Genomic DNA, 18,641 nt, shown 5'->3' on the forward strand with positions numbered 1-18,641 from the left:
AAGGGATGACTAAGCGAGTGTCATACATAGATTTCTGGTTTTTACGACAGGTGGAGTATGGTAAAACTGGCTGCAGAGTAGAAACTAAAGAAAATTGGATGAGCGTTTCGAGAAGAAGCTGAATAGTGATAACCTTTTCGGTATTATATTCGGTTCCATTCCATTTCTGATCATCTCCGTCTGTTTGAACGAAGCTCAGCGCAAAACTGAACTACAACTCCTCTTCCGCACGAGGAACACTACGGTCTTTAAGAATGAATATCAAATCTCTAATTGTGTGTATCTCGCACTCCCGCTGGTCACGCACCACCCCGTTTGATGACATTGCACCTTTATCTATCAGCAAAACTCAGCAACAGGTAAGTTGGCAGCTCTGCGCCCTGCGGCTCAGACATCTGCTATTTGTTTAAATTCTTGTGTTCACAGCATTTTAACGCATTGAAATCAAAGCAAATTGTTTTTGGGATCAAATTAACAGTCGATTGTATACACCAGACGAAGCTGTTTATAGCTACTGCACCGTATGAGTCACGGTCTCGAGCACAGCCGATTTCTTCTCGCTATCTCCCCCAGTCCCGCTGCAATACAACAGCTGCGTTTTCCTTTACTTATAATTTTGCTGAGGGATGTATAGACCTGAAACATTAACTACTTGGTTCCACATCTTTCCAATGACCAATAGAACTATCTGCGTCTTTTTCTCTATTTCTGATCAGATGTCTGCAATATTTTGAGGAGGCCGACCCACCATTGCATATTCCTCCCTGTGCATTGCATCTTAGTTCAGGAAACATTGTCAAGTCTGTTATTTACAACCTGACTTCTTAAGCAAGTACGCCACTAAAACAGATGACTGTACGCGTACTGGTGTGTGTTCAGTGCAGTCGGCATCATTCTCATTTGTTAATTGGGGGAAGTGATTCGGTTGAACTTCTTTAAAGATAACCTCTGTTTTCTCTTTATACTTCAGTGAATTTAATGGCGATTGTGATCCTGTCCCGTGGAAAGTGTGGACTCTCCAAATGCATAGCACGCTACCTGTTGGGAATGGCTATGGCAGATCTCATTGTGATTGCCATTGTAGTTATTGTCGAGGATATCAATAATCTCTACTTGTTTTCCAGCTTCTTGCACGTTACTCCGGTTTGCGCTCTGACACTTGTGCTCAAAATTGCAAGCTTCGACTGCTCCGTTAGGCTAACAGTTGCTTTCACAATCGATCGGTACGTTGCAATTTGCTGTCAGAAACTTCGGAAACGATACTGTACAGAGAGAGTTGCGATCGTGATTATAGTAATAGTGAGCAGCGTGGGCTTTGTAAGGTGCATCCCGTTTTACCTTTTGGTGGAGCCTCATGTAATAATCAACAATGTACCTTGGCGTTGCGTCTTCATACCAGAATACTTCACTTCTTCATTGTGAAAGGCCTACGAGCTATTTGACAGCATCAAAACACCTTTATTACCAATTAATTTAATCATTTTATGTAACGGTTTAACAGCGAGACACATTATAGCGGCAAACAGAGTCCGGAAGGGACTCCGGACAAACACTGAAAATCAAAAAGATCCTGAAGTGGAGAACCGAAGAAAGTCGATTATTTTGTTGTTCGCTCTGTCGGGGAATTTAATTGTACTCTGGATGCCCTATATCATTCACTCTATGAACTGGCAAGCGGTGAATTATTCCTTCACTGACAAACATTTGAATACTCCGATATACATCTTTCAAAAATGTGCTATTATGTTAATGTATCTGAGCACCTGCACCAACACTTGCATCTATGGCCTGAAGCAGAGGAAGTTCAGAGAAGAGCTGAAAAATGGGATCGAGTATGTGTTGACGTTAAATGGATTGCTATGTAAATAACAAAAATAATATCCGACTAGAACTTGGTTGAAATTGCAAAATAAATATTCCAAAGGCTTCATTAATTTCGTCAGCATTCCATGAACTCAGAACTGTAGTCTGAGAGGATTCGAAGTATTGAAGAAGAAACACTCTGAGCAAATCAATTGATTAGTTCGTTCCCGTACCGGTTCAGTGGTGATATTAATAAGTTAAGTAGTCACCAAAATTTGTCACGGGGAATGGGTTATAAATAAGAATCTTTTTCATGCTCCTAACATTAGCGTCAGCAGTCAGTTCCACGGTGCATTGACTTTGGTCATCAAATTCTGTGTTTATATTAATTAATTTGATAATAACGGGAATAGAGAATTTGGGAGACCAGACTTTGCCCTTCATTGCAAAACCACATTTATTCCTAAATAAACCCCATCTTTTAAGCCAAATACTTTACATAGAAATTCTTTGCAAATAAAGTCTGCTGATCGTTGATTAATTACTTAGAAGTGAGGGAGTTTGCAGCATTGATTCGGAACTGAGGAAGGCACAACCTGTCAATTCTTAACTTCTCATTACCCATGGATCGAAATTGTCGTGACAGGTCAATGAGAGATTGGGTACACTTCACCAAGCCATGATGTTCATTGTCTTTGTCCAAAACAAATGAGGTGACGAATCGGCATAATGGAGGGAGATGGATAATCTGGTGTATTGTGCCCCAGCAACATCCTCTCACTCAATGTCAGCAAGACCAAGGAACATTTTATGGCATTAACGTGGAGAATACAGGATGTCCTTGACCCAGTTCTCATCCTCAGGTCAGGAATGGAGAGGGTCAGCAACTTCAATTTCCTCGGACATTTCATTTCACACGATTCGTCCAGGGCAGAGCATGTTACAAACAAAACACGAAAGCCACCCAGTTCATGCTTTATTCTCGCTGTTGCCATCAAGCAGAATCCTCAAGGCATACGCCACCATGTTCGAGTAGCTATTCACTCTACTTCACTCTCCTCATCAGTGAACTGTTCCCACGACATAAGGACCCGCTTTCAAGGTCTCTTAATCTCATGTTCACAATATTTATTGTTTATTACTTAATGGTAATGATGGTGCTGGTGATGATGATGATCAATATAGTTATGATTTTGTTTTGTATTTGTATGGTTTGATGCCTTTTGGATATTGATTGTTGGTCTGTTCTGTTCGGTGAAGGATTCCTGTGATTCTGTAGTGTTTCTTCTATTAAATGTGCATGCCCACAAGAATACAAATTTCACTATTGTATATGGTGAAATATATATACATAGATAAAATTTCTTTAACGTTTAATCTTCAAACGTTATACATTGCTTTCCGTTCACAACTTTGCCTCTTCTACATAGAAGTCAAACACAGATCGACATATTTCTTTGTGAGTAGTCTGCGCCGGAAGCGTGTGGATCACCCTGGTGTTCATCTTGAATGCTATTTGACTTCAACAATTTACTGCCATCCCAGCCTCTCTCTCTCTCTCTCTCTCTCTCTGCAATCTGGTACTTTTACATCAACACCGAACGTATCCTCAATTGGCAAGTCCCATTTTCTGGCCGAAGACTCCATTTTGATTTAGATATCATCAATTATTGTGTTCGTTATATATAGACATTATTTATGAACGGAATTCCCTTCCATTGCCATTGTCCCTTTCATTCCATATTACGTCATTTCTACTTCTTCACCGTAGGCCAGAACTTAAACCATCATTCAGAATTGACATTTGTATCCGTTAGTTTTCAGTGGCCAAAGCGTTGAACTAAAGCTACAGTCTGTATGATGAATGAACCAATTCGACTTATTCCTCAAGACCTGATACCAAGGAACCGCAGGCAGCAAATGCACTGAGTCATCAAAAGATTCTGTTTAAAGAACTGAAGCCCTATGCTACAGAACTGCCCAAGCCTTTGGACAAGCTGTTATATTGGAGCCACAAAACTGGTATCTGCTCGGCAACGTCGAAAATTACTGATGTGCATCCTGTCAATTCCTGCCCATTGACAAATTGTTCTCCAGTAAAACAATAGTATCGATGTTTGTGCTTCCCCAATGTCGCACAGATGGTGAATAGTATGAAAATGAATAACTTCGACGATTTTGGCCGAGTCATTTCACCAGGACACACCGTTACCTACATGGTACATCCTATGCCATGACCTCGGAATGTGCTGTTTTAAATTCCAAGTTGCTATTTTATAAATCAACAAATTTTGGGTAATTTATCATAAACCTTCCGTCGATCTTGTCAGAAATCCATTTACTGAGATAAATGTCCATTAATTTTCCAAATCCTCAGAAATGAGGAAGCGCAAATATGCTGAAGCAATGACTGATTATTAGAAATATTGCTCTGTCAGTGCAAATACTGAAGAAAAAACAAAACAGTTGAGCAGCGAGCAAAGCGAGAGTATTAATGAAAGCAATGGACGGGTCGTTGTAATTGAAAAAGAAGGTTCGTATCCCATAAGGGTTCCCGTCGGTTTTTAAATCATCGAGGCCAGGTGGGCTCTTTGGACCTGTCATTCGACATTTCAACATGTACAAGACTAAGGCCTGAGAGGGAGGAATGCCGAAGAGGAAGGGACACTGCCTGATTGATGAAGTCGACCATCGCTGTGACGGTTATTAACACTAGCAAGGAAGACTCTTGAAATGAACCCTCAGAGGTAGTGGATAGCAGAGACTGAATATATACTATAATGTGAAAAAATAAAATAATCAGAGCGCAGAAAATAAATTAAGCAACTACAGAAGGATTCCCCGACGCAAAAGGCTTGTCTCCATCTTCTGCGTTGTGATTTTCAGTCAGATTGCGAACAAAGAGGAACGTTGTATGAAGGTGTACGCATATTTCCAATTTAAGTGCTCTGTCCCTTTTTGACTCAGTGCACTATCCCTACAGTATGTCCTCCCTGAGAGCAGCTGCAGCATTCTCACCAATTTGCGCTGCAGCTTCATCTCCCGTTTCCCCTCCGCTTTATCACGAAATCCTGCTGAAAGGAACCACAGATTTGTTGAGCGATCAGGAACGGTTGCAGTTTGGAAATGAGACTGGACTTATTAAGCCAAGGAGTCATGCGAGTGGGTATCGAGGTGTCAGCAGAAGACATCTGCTTACATTGACTCTATCTATCCCCCATCACAATTTTCAGTACATCAATCAAACCTCTTCGCATCTTCTACGTCCCAAGAGGTAAAGTCCTAATCACTTTTGTCTTTCCGCGTAACGCAGCTCCTGCCAGCAAAGTATTTATAATTTTCACTGTACTCTTTGAAATCTACTTATATTTTTCCTGTCGGTCGGTGACCGAACCTGCTCACAATGCTCCAAAGTAAGGCTCAGTAACTTCTATTCAACATTTCACGGCCCGATGTACCAGTGCCGCAACTTTCAATAAATTATGGATCAGCTTTCCCACTTCCCTTTGTTCTACCGCACTCGTACGTGCCCAGTTGTTCACTGTTTAAGACCTATCCTGACTAGCTCCACCACAGTGCGACATCCCGCACCTGCCGCATTAAATTCCATGTGCAATCGTTCAGCTCATTTTGCCATCAGGTCCAGATCCCGCCGCAGGCTCTCAAAGTCATCTTCGCTATCCGTACATTCCCAGAATTATCTATGTCATTAGTAGCTAAATGTAGCACAAACTGTGACTGTTTACCCTCCAGCTTAAGAATTCTGAGGACTCGATCCGCAACAGCCCGCAATCTGTCACATAACATCCAGGTATCTCGTTCTAGTCCACAGAACTTTTCTTCTAGGATCATTGATAGAACAGATATCATATCAGTTGAGCGGAGGATTAGTCCGCTGGTAGTAGAGAAGATCGCAAGCGATTGGACACAGCTTAACAAAACTATTCCATCGAGAAATATATTGCATTGCTGAATGGTGCTTTCAATATGAAAAATAAATATCGTTCATTCCAAAATGCTGTTTGTAACAACATTCGCAAACACAAGGAGAAGGTTGATGACAACTGGATGGAGTTGCCAGTGCGGCTACCCAATTTCATTCCACGTGAACCTCCCGAGTGAACCAAATGAAATGTACAACCACATGTCACTATGGAACTAATTTCCCAGACATCGTGAGAGGCGGGATTTTATTCTATTGATTTGTTTAACCGAGTTCAAATTTCTAGCAACGTTCTTAGGCTATGAAAGCATTCACCAGGCTCAAAGCTGACTCTATGACGGGAAATCATTTCCACCATATTTCACGAATAACGCGGTCAATGGCGATGTATAGATGCTTCTATCCCGTGGAGTGAAGGTTTTAGAAGGACGTTCGTGCAGCTGATGCTCTTCTTGTCGACTTATAGGTTCCACACACAGAATCTGGAGGAACTCAACAGCCAGTCAGCATCCATGGAAAAGAGTACAGACGACTGAATACAGTCGGGCCAGAAGCTCTTGCTGGTCTGCTGAGGAATAAGACGTTAAATGGTTGTGATAATGCGATCGCCTGTGATCACACTGGACGAAAGGGCATGTGTTATCCAACTATTCCTCAAGGGGACAGTCATGAGTCACTTATTGTATGAAGACGCCTGGTTTTCACCTTTGACATTATCTTCGGTAGGACTAATGAGTGCCAGGCAATTTTGCTTTAGAAAGGACAATCACAGTATTAATTTTTATTGTTTATGTTGTCTTCTTATCGTGACAATCAAACGATAGGCCTGCAACATTATTGCTATGAGCGTTTCCTATCAGCGATATGGGTGATTTGGAGAGAAGGGTTAAATTATCCTTGGAAGATGGGAGCCTGTGATAGAATCTGCCAGGATGATATAGCAGTTTGTAGGACAGTCAAATGATAAGAACGTTGGCTTTCAGTTATGTGGAAGATTTGGACAAGGCACCTAAATTATCCTTAGAAGAGAATAGATATGGGGAGTCTGCCAGGATGATATGAGAATTTGGAAGGCAGAGACAGAGTGGGTGTAAGGACTGTGGACGGTCGGTACCGGAAGAATACACTGAATGTGTCTCGAAGAATCTAACCGGGAATCAAAACACATTCCGCACAGAGGATGGAGATGCGGGGAAGGGGCTCAATTTGTATTCACTCGTCAATTAATATATTAGAACAAGGCTGTTAAAAAATCGCTTCTTAGTAACACGGGAAAACCCTTCAGTGAAGCAGAAGATGCGTAAGCTGATGGAATGGGGCAGTTACTGACTCCCAAAAGCTGCTGGATAATCGGGTTGCCATGGAGATTTGATGTCGTGCAATAACGGGGTGCGCGACTCTGCAGAATCAAGCCCTGAAATGTTGCTGCTTCTCCAGACCGGTGAAGGATTCACACTGGACTTCCTCAGATGTAAGTAGCATTTGCAATTTTATATAATCACTAATGGAGAGCGGGAAAACTGGGAGAACATAACCGTGATATAGTGGAAGGTTAACGGGAAATATAGCAGATGAAATAAAATACTGAAGATCGTGACTCCCGATAATAAAACTCGCCTCTTGCACGATCCTCTCGCACTGACTAGGCGTGTCTCCAAGTAGCTACAGATACTGACCTTCGGAATTTCTCAGCCCCCACAGACACCACAACTCCTCCTATAACCTCTTCCAATCACCCAGCGCCTTCCGGACGGGCTGTACACACATCCTCCACCAGAGAACGTTCCCCCTCAGCTCGCCTGCTCATTAAACACACCTCCCAATAAACACACGTCTCCCCCAATAACCTGTCCGAATGAGCCCGGTCCTCCTACACAGAAACCCCCCGAGTCCATTCCATCCACCCTCAGACTAATGGGCAGGCTGAGAGGACGGACCCGGACCTGGAGCGAGCCCTTCTCTGCTTTCTGTCCGGGAATCTGTCCTCCTGGAGTGACCATTTAATCCGGGCCGAGTTCGCCCACAATACCCTTCAGCAGTCACCGCTGGGTATGACCCCATTCGAATGTCAAATTGAGTTTCTGCCCGCTCAGTCTCCTGATCAGGAATTAGATGTCGGGCTCCCCTCTGCTGAGTAATTTGTTCAAAGGTGTCTCAAGGACAGATACTCGAAAAGGAAGTTCAGCCGGGCTGCAGGCCAAGGCCAACAGATACAGGCGACTTGTCCCCTCTTTCAATATTGACAAGCGGGTCTTTGTTCAAGTAAAGATCATCCACACAAACTGGAATGGCGGAAAATAGCCCCTCGCTTTATCCGTCTCCCTAAAGTCATGAGGGACACTGCCCCGGCAACATACACATCACATCTTCCCCGTTCTCTAAAAATTCATCCCGCCTGACATGTATCGGGATTTAAACTTGTACGTTGTCCCTACTTGGCCCCGAATCGGAAGCCACACATGCCTCTCCCTCCGCCCCTCACCACTGGGGACATTTCACTAGTATGGGAGGGATATGGTCCGGAGGAACCAGGGATATTTTTGGATCCTGCCCTTGATTTAGAATTCCAGTGGAAATTCCGGACAGTACTGGGCCATCAGATGCCGGCCATGGTGGGACGGGATTTGTCGCACCCTCGGGTCGGCGGTAATTCTCAGCTCTTTGTTTTTTCCCTTTTCCTGCTTTTTTTGTCATTCTCTGAGTTTTATTAATTATAGTTATAATGTGTTGTCGCGCTTCGGAGATTTTTATATGTTAGAGTTGTGTCTTCCATAGTTTACAATCACGCTGCAATTATCCTTGGATACTTCGAATTATTTCTTCTTGAAACTTTGCAGTAATCCAATTAAGTCCCCTTGGATATTCGCCGCTCATTAGATTGGTTACCTGTAAACTTGTCTCGGCTCCGATTCCTTCCTGCCCTGGAGTATATTTAAAGGGGCGATGCTAATCCCTCGGGGTTCGGTCGGCCTGATCCTCGCCGAATGAATTTCTGACCGAGTTACTCGGAGTTATCCAGTATCCTGTAAGTTCTACAATTTTTGTATTTCTCTGTCTGTCTGTCTGTTTCTCTCTCTCTCTCTCTTTCTCAAATATAATTCCCAGCTTTGTTTAAATGTTTGACCCTCTGATTTATTCAGCGTGACAACATCCTTCACTATTTCCAAAAGTCCGACAACTTCGCACTGGGAAGCGGCCGTTCACCTGCACTGTGTGAGCGTAGAGACTCATTCAGTTAACCCACCTTGTGATGCTCCGGTGAGTTCACAATAGAGGCCACATTTCTGTCCGGAGTGAGCAAAGAGTTTTACTCAATCATCCCAGCTGCGGCAACACCAACAGCTTCAGATCAGGGAGCAAGTTCAAATCAGCTCTGTGTTAAATGTTTAACCATCACGGTGACTGAAGGCAGCTGCAGGTTCATGAGGGACTGTTACTGTCAGAATCTGCAGTTCCTGTGGCTGCTCATCTGTATCCAGAGATAATGGCCACGTGACAGATGCACTGCCACCTAGCTGGTCGGAGGACACACCACACGCCAATCAAAATTTGGGCCCTCCCAACTAATCAATGCACACCTAAATTATCGGTCACCTTAATTGTATTATCTCGCCCACCCCCGTGCCATAAAATGTGAGAATTGCCCTTGGGTCGCCCTTTCTTACAGACCACCACATTGGAGGTAAGTGCATTGATTTATGTTTGGGAAGGTCTATCGTTTGTCCTGGTCAGGGAGCCGCAGCTATCCAAGGTCAATGGGGATAGCTGTTGTAGTGCTTTTCCCTTGTTCTTTGTATGCATAAACGTACCCTGTCCCCACAACGCTTCCTGTGTATTGTGGTTGCTTGTGTTGACCCGACTTCCCCTTCTAAATAAATTTCTTGTTATTAAAACTGTGTGTGTCCAGGCCTCTACTGTTGAGACTCAGTTATTTTCCATCACATTATTTGGCGCTGCGGAGCTGGGTCTCATAGGTTTTGGCTGGACACAAGCACAGGGGATAATGTTCTGGAATAAGGGGAAGAAAGCCAGTGCAGGCACCCAGGATAAGATCCCTGGCTGGGCTGACGAAAGGGAGGGATTTGAGAGTCTGGCCAGCATGCTGGCAGACCACGGAAAACCAGTGGACTGGTCTGAGCAGTTAGAGCCCTGTGGAGAGAAGCTGGGCCATCATTTGGTCTCCCTCCTGAAGGAATCAGGGTTCCCCAAAGCCAAGGGGAGTCGAAGGGGTGCCTTCTCATTGTTTGCGTCCCTGCCGAGACGCCAGGTTAGAATTACTGATCACCTGCAGCACTTGTGTGGTTGGAAGGACAGGGAAATTGAAGACCTCGGTCAGCGTTGTTGCACGCTGAAGGAAGCAGCACAGGCTGCCCAGGCCCGAGCCAATGACCTTGAAGTTAGGGGAACTGAACTTGCCTGTCGCCTCATAAAACTTCAGCAGGCCAGGGCAGCCCGTCGGTCTGGCTGGCAGCCGGGCCCGTTAAAGATTCGAGCCTTAGTCCAGTGTGGCGACAAACTGGACGCATGGTTGGGGGATGGGGACATCTGGCTGGATAGTGAGGACGAGGGGGTGTCCGAGGAACCATGGCCCCACAACCACCCTTCCCCCTTCTCACCCGTGCGTCCAACATGCCCGACCCGTCACCACGCGGACTCAGGTTCACCGCAGGGAGGAAGGGAACGAGGAGTGACAGCCGGACCTTCCCCTAGTCACTCCGAGTCCACGGAGACCCGGGACTTCTCTCCCAAGGAGCTGACGCAACTGGCGTATCAGTACCGCCAACGACCAGGCGAGCTCCTCGCGGCCTGGCTGCTCCGGCTGTGGGACGAGGGGGGGCCCAACCTCAGCCTCTCCCATCAGGAGGCAAGCGCCAGGGGAAGCCTCTCTGACCAGCGGAGCATAAACAATGCGCTGCGGTGGCCGCAAGCGGAAATCCGCAACGGCTCAACCCTGTGGGATCGGGTAGTGACCGCGGTACGAGCTCGCTGTCCCACACTCCTGGAGTGGGATCTGCACGGGCGCCCGCAATGGGTACGGTCAGTGAGGGCACCCGGGTTATCAGGGAATGGGCACTGGTCAACGGCATCTATCAAGGTGCCTGCGAGAGTAACTTCCTTGAAAACACACGAGTGACCGGTGTCCTCGCGGGAGACCTGGTCACTACCGTGCGCCCCGATCTGAAGTCTGTAATCCTGCCCCTCATGCCGCCAGCCAGCGGTAGGACCGTACGGGATGCCATCACTCCCCAGGAGGGATTAGAATATATGCAGAGGGGGGCACCTACGCAGGTCCGGAAGACCGAGACAAGGGCCCTAGACACTATCCCTCTCAGATATACACGCAGACAGCTGTACACGGACCTGCTGCGTGCAGGGGTGGATCGTAACCAGATAGATGGCATCCCCACCCCCAACCTATATGCCCTGTGGAAGGGGCATTGCAGGGGGAGGACTACTTACAGAAAGAGCACCCACACCGAGCCACCCTCCGCACCTCCCCCGCCAGAAACTGTCTCGAAGCAGAACTCAGACAGCTCGCCAGGCAGGAAATGCCGCACCTCCACCAACAAAGTGCCTCACCCCCGGCGTGGCAGCCCTCTTCCCACCTCCCATAGGATGAAGGCCAGGGCCCCGGCGGATTTGCTCTCTTGCCCTTTCCCGCCCGGGGGACCTGAGGCCACATATACCCGTCACGGTACATTGGGGAAAGGGATAAACAAAGAGGTGGATGGCGCTTGTCGACACCGGCGCAGCGCACACGATTATCCCAGGCAATCCTGCCTTATGGGGTGGTACGGACATGCAGATAGAGGGATTGGGGGTCTTCCTGTTACCAGCTAGGGAGGTCACCCTTCGTCTAGCCATAGGCAACCATTCCCCCAGACGTGTCCAATCCTTATTGCCTCCTCCCCGGAACGTATCCGGGATCAATGTTTTAAAGGGACCAGCTCCTCTAGCACAACACCTCATGGGGTAATTGGTGGCCTTTTGGGTCCCTAGGGTGGGTGGTGGGCAATTGTCATTCACTGGTCCATCGCACTCATTCTTGTAATCATAGCCATTTCTATACTATGTTGCGCATGCCAGATGATTAAGAGTGTCTCTGCATTTACTTAGCTGCTCAGAATTGGTTATTTCTGGTATATGCAATTTTGTTTCACCGTCTTATGTGTGTTGGCTATGTGGTGCGTCTTCCGAGGGGTGGAGTGGATCCACAGATACCGGCCACGTGACAGATGCACTGCCACCTGGCTGGTCGGAGGACACACCACATGCCAACCAACATTTGGTCCCTCCCAACTAATCAATGCACACCTAAATTATTGGTCACCTTAATTGGATTATCGCGCCCTGCCCCATGCTATAAAAGGTGAGACTTGTCCCTGGCTCGGTCTCTCTTGCAGACCACCTCATTGAAGGTAAGTGCATTGATTTATGTTTGGGAAGGTCGCGTCCAAGATATCCTGAAGCGGGAGGGTGAGGAGCCAGAGGTCGTGGTACATGTAGGTACCAATGACATACGTAGGAAAGGGGAAAAGATCCTGAAACAAGAGTATAGGGAGTTAGGAAGGCAGTTAAGAAGAAGGACCGCAAAGGTAGTAATCTCGGGATTACGGCCTGTGCCACGCGACAGTGAGAGTAGGAATGGAATTAGGTGGAGGATTAATGCATGGCTCTGGGATTGGAGCAGGGGGTAGGGATTCAAGTTTCTGGATCATTGGGACCTCTTCTGGGGCAGGCGTGACCTGTTCAAGAAGGACGGGTTACACTTGAATCCTGGGGGGACCAATATCCTAGCGGGGAAGGTTGCTAGGGCTACAGGGCAGACTTTAAACTAGTAAGATGGGGGGGGGGGCGGGAATCAATTTGAGGAAACTGTGGGAGAGGAGGTTAGTTCACCAGTAGAGCAAGTAAATAGACAGTGTGTGAGGGAGGAAAGACAGGTGATGGAGAAGGGATGCGCTCAGCCCGAAGATGTAGTAGAGATGAAAGAAAAGGATAATAAATTTGAATGCATTCTTAGGAATGAAAAGAGAGGAGGAGGTGGAGAGTATCTTAAATGTATCTATTTTAATGCTGGGATCATTGTAAGAAAGGTGGATGAGCTTAAAGCGTGGATTGATACCTGGAATTATGATGTTGTAGCTATTAGTGAAACATGGTTGCAGGAAGGGTGTGATTGGCAACTAAATATTCCTGGATTTAGTTGCTTCAGGTGTGACAGAGTAGGAGGGGCCAGAGGAGGAGGTGTTGCAATGCTTGTCCGAGAAAATCTTATGGCGGTGCTTTGGAAGGATAGATTACAGAGCTCCTCTAGAGAGACTATTTGGGTGGAATTGAGGAATGGGAAAGGTGTAGTAACACTGATAGGATTGTATTATAGGCCACCTAATGGGGAGCGTGAGTTGGAAGAGCAAGTGTGTAAGGAGATAGCAGATATTTGTCGTAAACACAAGGTGGTGATTGTGGGAGATTTTAATTTTCGTAGACTGGGAAGCTCATTCTGTAAAAGGGCTGGATGGTTTAGAGTTTGTGAAATGTGTGCAGGATAGTTTTTTCTGCAGCAATACATAGAGGTACCGACTAGAGATGGGGCAGTGTTGGATCTCCTATTAGGGAATGCGATAGGTCAGCTGACAGATGCATGTGTTGGGGAGCACTTCGGGTCCAGTGATCACAATAGCATTAGCTTCAATATAATTACGGCGAAGGACAGGACAGGACCGAGAGTTGAGATTTTTGATTGGGGAAAGGCTAACTTTGAGGAGATGCGAAGGGATTTAGAGAGAGTGGATTGGGTCAAGTTGTTTTATGGGAAGAGTGTAATAGAGAAATGGAGGTCATCTAAGGGTGAAATTATGAGCGTACAGAATCTTTACGTTCCTGTTAGGTTGAAAGGAAAGGTTAAAGGTTTGAAAGCACCATGGTTTTCAAGGGATATTAGAAATTTGGTTCGGAAAAAGAGGGATGTCTACAATAGATATAGGCAGCATGGAGTAATGGAATTGCTCGAGGAATATAAATAATGTAAAAAGAATCTTAAGAAAGAGATTAGAAAAGCTAAAAGAAGATACGAGATTGGTTTGGCAAATAAGGTGAAAGTAAATCCGAAAGTTTTCTACAGTTATATTAAAAGCAAGAGGATAACGAGGGATAAAATTGGCCTCTAAGAGAATCAGACTGGTCAGCTATGTGTGGAGCCGAGGGAGATGGGAGAGATTTTGAACGATTTCTTCTCTTCGGTATTCACTAAGGAGAATGATATTGAATTGTCTAAGGTGTGGGAAACAAGTAAGGAAGTTATGGAATCTATGACAATTAAAGAGGTGGAAGTACTGGCATTTTTAAGAAATTTAAAAGTGGATAAATCTCCGGATTCTGACAGGATATTCCCCAGGACCTTGAGGGAAGTTTGTGTAGAAATAGCAGGAGCTCTGACGGAGATCGTTAAGACGTCATTAGAAACGGGGATTGTGCCGGAGGATTGGCGTATTGTTCATGTGGTTCCATTGTTTAAAAAGGGTTCTAGCAGTAAGCCTAGCAATTATAGACCTGTCAGTTTGACATCAGTGGTGGGAAAACTAATGGAAAGTATTCTTAGAGATAGTATTAATAATTATCTGGATAGACAGGATCTGATTAGGATTAGCCAGCGTGGATTTGTGCGTGGAAGGTCATGTTTGACAAACCTTATTGAATTTTTTTGAAGAAGTTACGAGGAATGTTGACGAGGGTAAGGTAGTGGATGTAGTCTATATGGACTTCAGCAAAGCCTTTGACAAAGTCCCACATGGAAGGCTAGTTAAGAAGGTTCAGTCGTTAGGTATTAATGCTGGAGTAATAAAATGGATTCAACAGTGGTGTTACGTATTCAGGCAACAATAAATATATGAGTTCGGCAAGGGTTTCTTAAAACAAACAACACGTTTATTAAACACAGAAAACAAACCCCCCAAAAGTAAGCAAGCAGTACCGTAACCGGAAACAGCTGCTGAGCGGCTGTTCAAACAGTTCGTAAAGTGATATTCCAAAACAGTTCTTTAAAGTGGTATTGCCAAAAGTTCGGTATGCTCACAGTCCATTTAAAAGGAGAGACTTTACAGGACGATTTAGGTTCTCTTTCACGTCGCTTGCTTCGATCCCTAACGTCGAACTTCCCACGAAGAATTCACGAAACAGAACGGCTTAAAGGCACTGACCTTTCCTTCTCCACTACCTTCAATCCTTTCTAGGTAGACCTAGGGATTAACACGAAGATAGTCAACGAAATCCTTCCAAATTAGGATCAAACAAAGGTCGCCCCCGTTTCACCGTATAAAGTGATTCTCCTCGATCTTTAACTTCCAACTTTGAATCTTCACTCTCCTCTAATTCCCTCGAACTAACAGAATCATAAAGAACCTGTTGGCATTAACCTTTTAAACGTTAGGCATTAAATAAAAACGTCATCTTTCAACTAAACTGCGTCATCACTTCAAACACGCAGTGGCATGAAGTCAACCTGGCAAATCCAGCCATGAACTGCCCCTCCTCACAGGGTGGGGTCTACCTTTTATAACCTGTAAAAAAAACATGTCACATGATCTCTACTGGCGGGAAAATGACGTCATTCCAACATCACAAGACCATCACCTCAAGTCCAGTACAGATTCAACCCCAGTCACATGACAAGGGCTCCACTGTCATGTGTCACGAGTACGTAACACCTCCCTCCAAAAAAACGTTTTTGGTCTGACAAGAACAAAAATTTTTAACAATTGCTTACAAGAAAAACAAAAGTAGAAATTTTATAACATACGCAATACACAACACTATCGTATAACAGCTTATAAGTCACAATACAGTAGGAGTGTTACAATTGAAAAAAAAACCACTCCATAAAAAAAATTACAGTGTACATTCTACATCGAGATAGACAATCAGCAACCACATTATCTTTACCTTTAATACGAGTCATCACAATATTGTACTCTTGTAACCTCAAACTCCAATTTAATAACCTTCTGTTTTTGTTTTTCATCTTACTCAGGAAAAACTAACGGATTATGATCAGTGTAAACAATAAGTGGTTTCTGAGTTGTACTAACACATACCTCAAAATATTCCAAAGCTAAAACAAGAGATAACAATTCTTTCTCTATTGTCGAATAATTTCTTTGATGTGTATCAAATTTCTTAGAAAAGTAAGCTACTGGATGATCAACCTCATCACCCTCATTCCTTTGCATTAATACCGTTCCTGCAGCCTCATCACTAGCATCCACAGCCAATGAAAAAGGTTTTCCAATGTCAGGTGCCTTAAGCACAGGTTGTTGACATATCATTGTTTTCAATTTTTCAAATGCTTCTTGACAAGGCACCGTCCATACAAACTTCTCATTCTTCCGCAGAAGATTAGTTAATGGAAGGGCAACATTAGCAAAATTCTTACAAAATTTCCGATAATATCCTACCATTCCCAAAAACCTTCTGAGAGTTTCTTTTCCCCGTTGGAGTGGGAATCTCTAAAATTGCCTGAACTTTTGCCTGAACAGGAGCTACCTTACCTTGACCCACAACATAACCAAGGTAAGTCACAGTGGCATGTGCAAATTCACTCTTAGCTAAATTAATAGTTAAGTTAGCTTTTGAAAGCCTTTCAAACAATTTCTCCATCGCAATAATGTGTGCTTCCCAAGTATCATTTCCTGTCACTAAATCATCAATATAAGCATCAGTATCATTCAATCCCTGAATCACAAAGTTAATCATCCTCTGGAAAGTACCTGGGGCATTCTTCATCCCAAATGGAAGAATATTATACTCATATAACCCAGATGGAGTTACAAATGCAGAAATCGCTCTACCTCTGTCCGTTAATGGAACACACCAATACCCTTTCAATAAATCAATCTTTGTAAGGAACTTTGCCTTTCCAACTTTATCTACACAATCATCCACTCTAGGAATTGGATATGCATCTGTTTTCGTTACAGCATTCACCTTCCTATAATCCGTACAAAACCTAATACTACCATCTGGCTTTGGCACCATAACACATGGCGAACTCCAATTCGAGTTAGAATGTCTAATGATATTATTCTCTAACATATATTCAATTTCTTTCTCAGCAAGTTCACATTTTTCCTTGTTCATCCTATATGGATGTTGTTTAATAGGTTTGGCATCCCCAACATCTACATCATGTGAAGCTATAGTAGTCCTTCTCGGAACATCTGGAAACAACTCCCTATATTTAAAAATCAACTCCTTCATCTGTTGTCTCTGCTCTAACTGTAAATGTGCTAATTGTTCATCAATATTTTCCAGAATGGTTGAATTTGGTAACCTAACAGAAACAATGTTGGATTTAGAATGAAAAACAGATGAATCATCTATCATGTTCCTAGTTAAATCAAACTCATTCTCACTAACCACAACAGTCACAGTATCAGATTGTTTCTCAAAATATGGTTTCAACATATTTATATGGCAAAGTTGTGTTGACCTTCTACGATCTGGAGTTTTTACCACGTAATCCACATCATTGATTTTAGACACAATTTCATAAGGACCATGAAATCTAGCTTGTAAAGGATTTGTCTGCACTGGGAAAAGAACCAACACCTTATCTCCAGGCTTAAACATCCTCATCCTAGCGTCTTTATCATACCAAGTCTTCATTTTCTCCTGAGCCAACTTTAAATTTTCCTTAGCTAAGCTACAAGCTTTATGTAACCTGTCCTTAAATTTCAACACATAGTCCAACAAATTAGTGTGTACTTCCTTATTAATCCACTGTTCTTTCAACAAAGCTAAAGGTCCTCTAACTCTATGCCCAAACACAAGTTCAAATGGACTAAAATCTAAAGATTCCTGTACCGATTCCCTTACTGCAAATAAAAGTAAGTTTATACCCTCATTGCAGTCACTTTCATTTTCCACACAAAATGTCCTAATCATATTCTTGAGGGTAGAATGAAACCTCTCCAAGGCACCCTGCGATTCTGGATGGTATGCAGACGAAGTGATTTGCTTAGCTCCCAATTTATAAACTATCTGTTGAAACAATCCAGACATAAAATTACTGCCTTGATCAGTTTGTATCTCCTTAGGTAATCCAAAATAAGTAAAAAAATTTATAAGGGCCTTTGTCACAGTCTTAGCTTTTATATTCCTAAGTGGTACTGCCTCTGGAAACCTAGAAGAAGTACACATGATAGTCAACAAATACGGATAACCAGTTTTTGTCTTTGGTAATGGACCAACACAATCTACAATAACTTTAGAAAATGGTTCACCAAATGCTGGGACAGGTTGTAATGGAGCTACTGGTGTAACCTGATTTGGTTTACCCACAATTTGACAAGTATGGCACGTTTTACAAAACATCGCCACATCTTTTCTTAGACCAGGTCAGTAAAAATGTTTTAAAATCTTGTCCACAGTGTTCCTTATCCCTTGATGTCCACCTAAAGGCACACTATGAGCTAAAGTCAAAATCTCATTTCGATAAGCTTTTGGAGCAACTACCTGGTAAACAACGTTCCAATCCTCACTTGCTGGAATTGTAGGCGATCTCCACTTCCTCATCAACACTCCTTTTTCCAAGTAATATCCTACTGGCACCTTATCAATTTCACTATCTAGTAAAACCTGCTCTCTGAATTTTATAATCTCAGAGTCTCTATTCTGCTCTGCTATCATCTCCTTCCGAGACAAAGATAAATCTTTATAGTCAGACTTACTCCCAGAATCTAGTTCAAACAACGAAGATAAGAAAGTCTCTGACACATCCTCAAAACTCGAATCCTGAGTTGAACAGTCCTGAATAACAACCTTATTCTGCGCATCAATCTTTTTAGCCATAGCTCTAGTCACAACACAGGAAGAATCTGTGTTAGAATTCAACTCT

The sequence above is a fragment of the Hypanus sabinus genome, unplaced genomic scaffold (genome assembly GCF_030144855.1).
Source record: "Hypanus sabinus isolate sHypSab1 unplaced genomic scaffold, sHypSab1.hap1 scaffold_219, whole genome shotgun sequence".
NCBI lineage: Eukaryota > Metazoa > Chordata > Chondrichthyes > Myliobatiformes > Dasyatidae > Hypanus > Hypanus sabinus.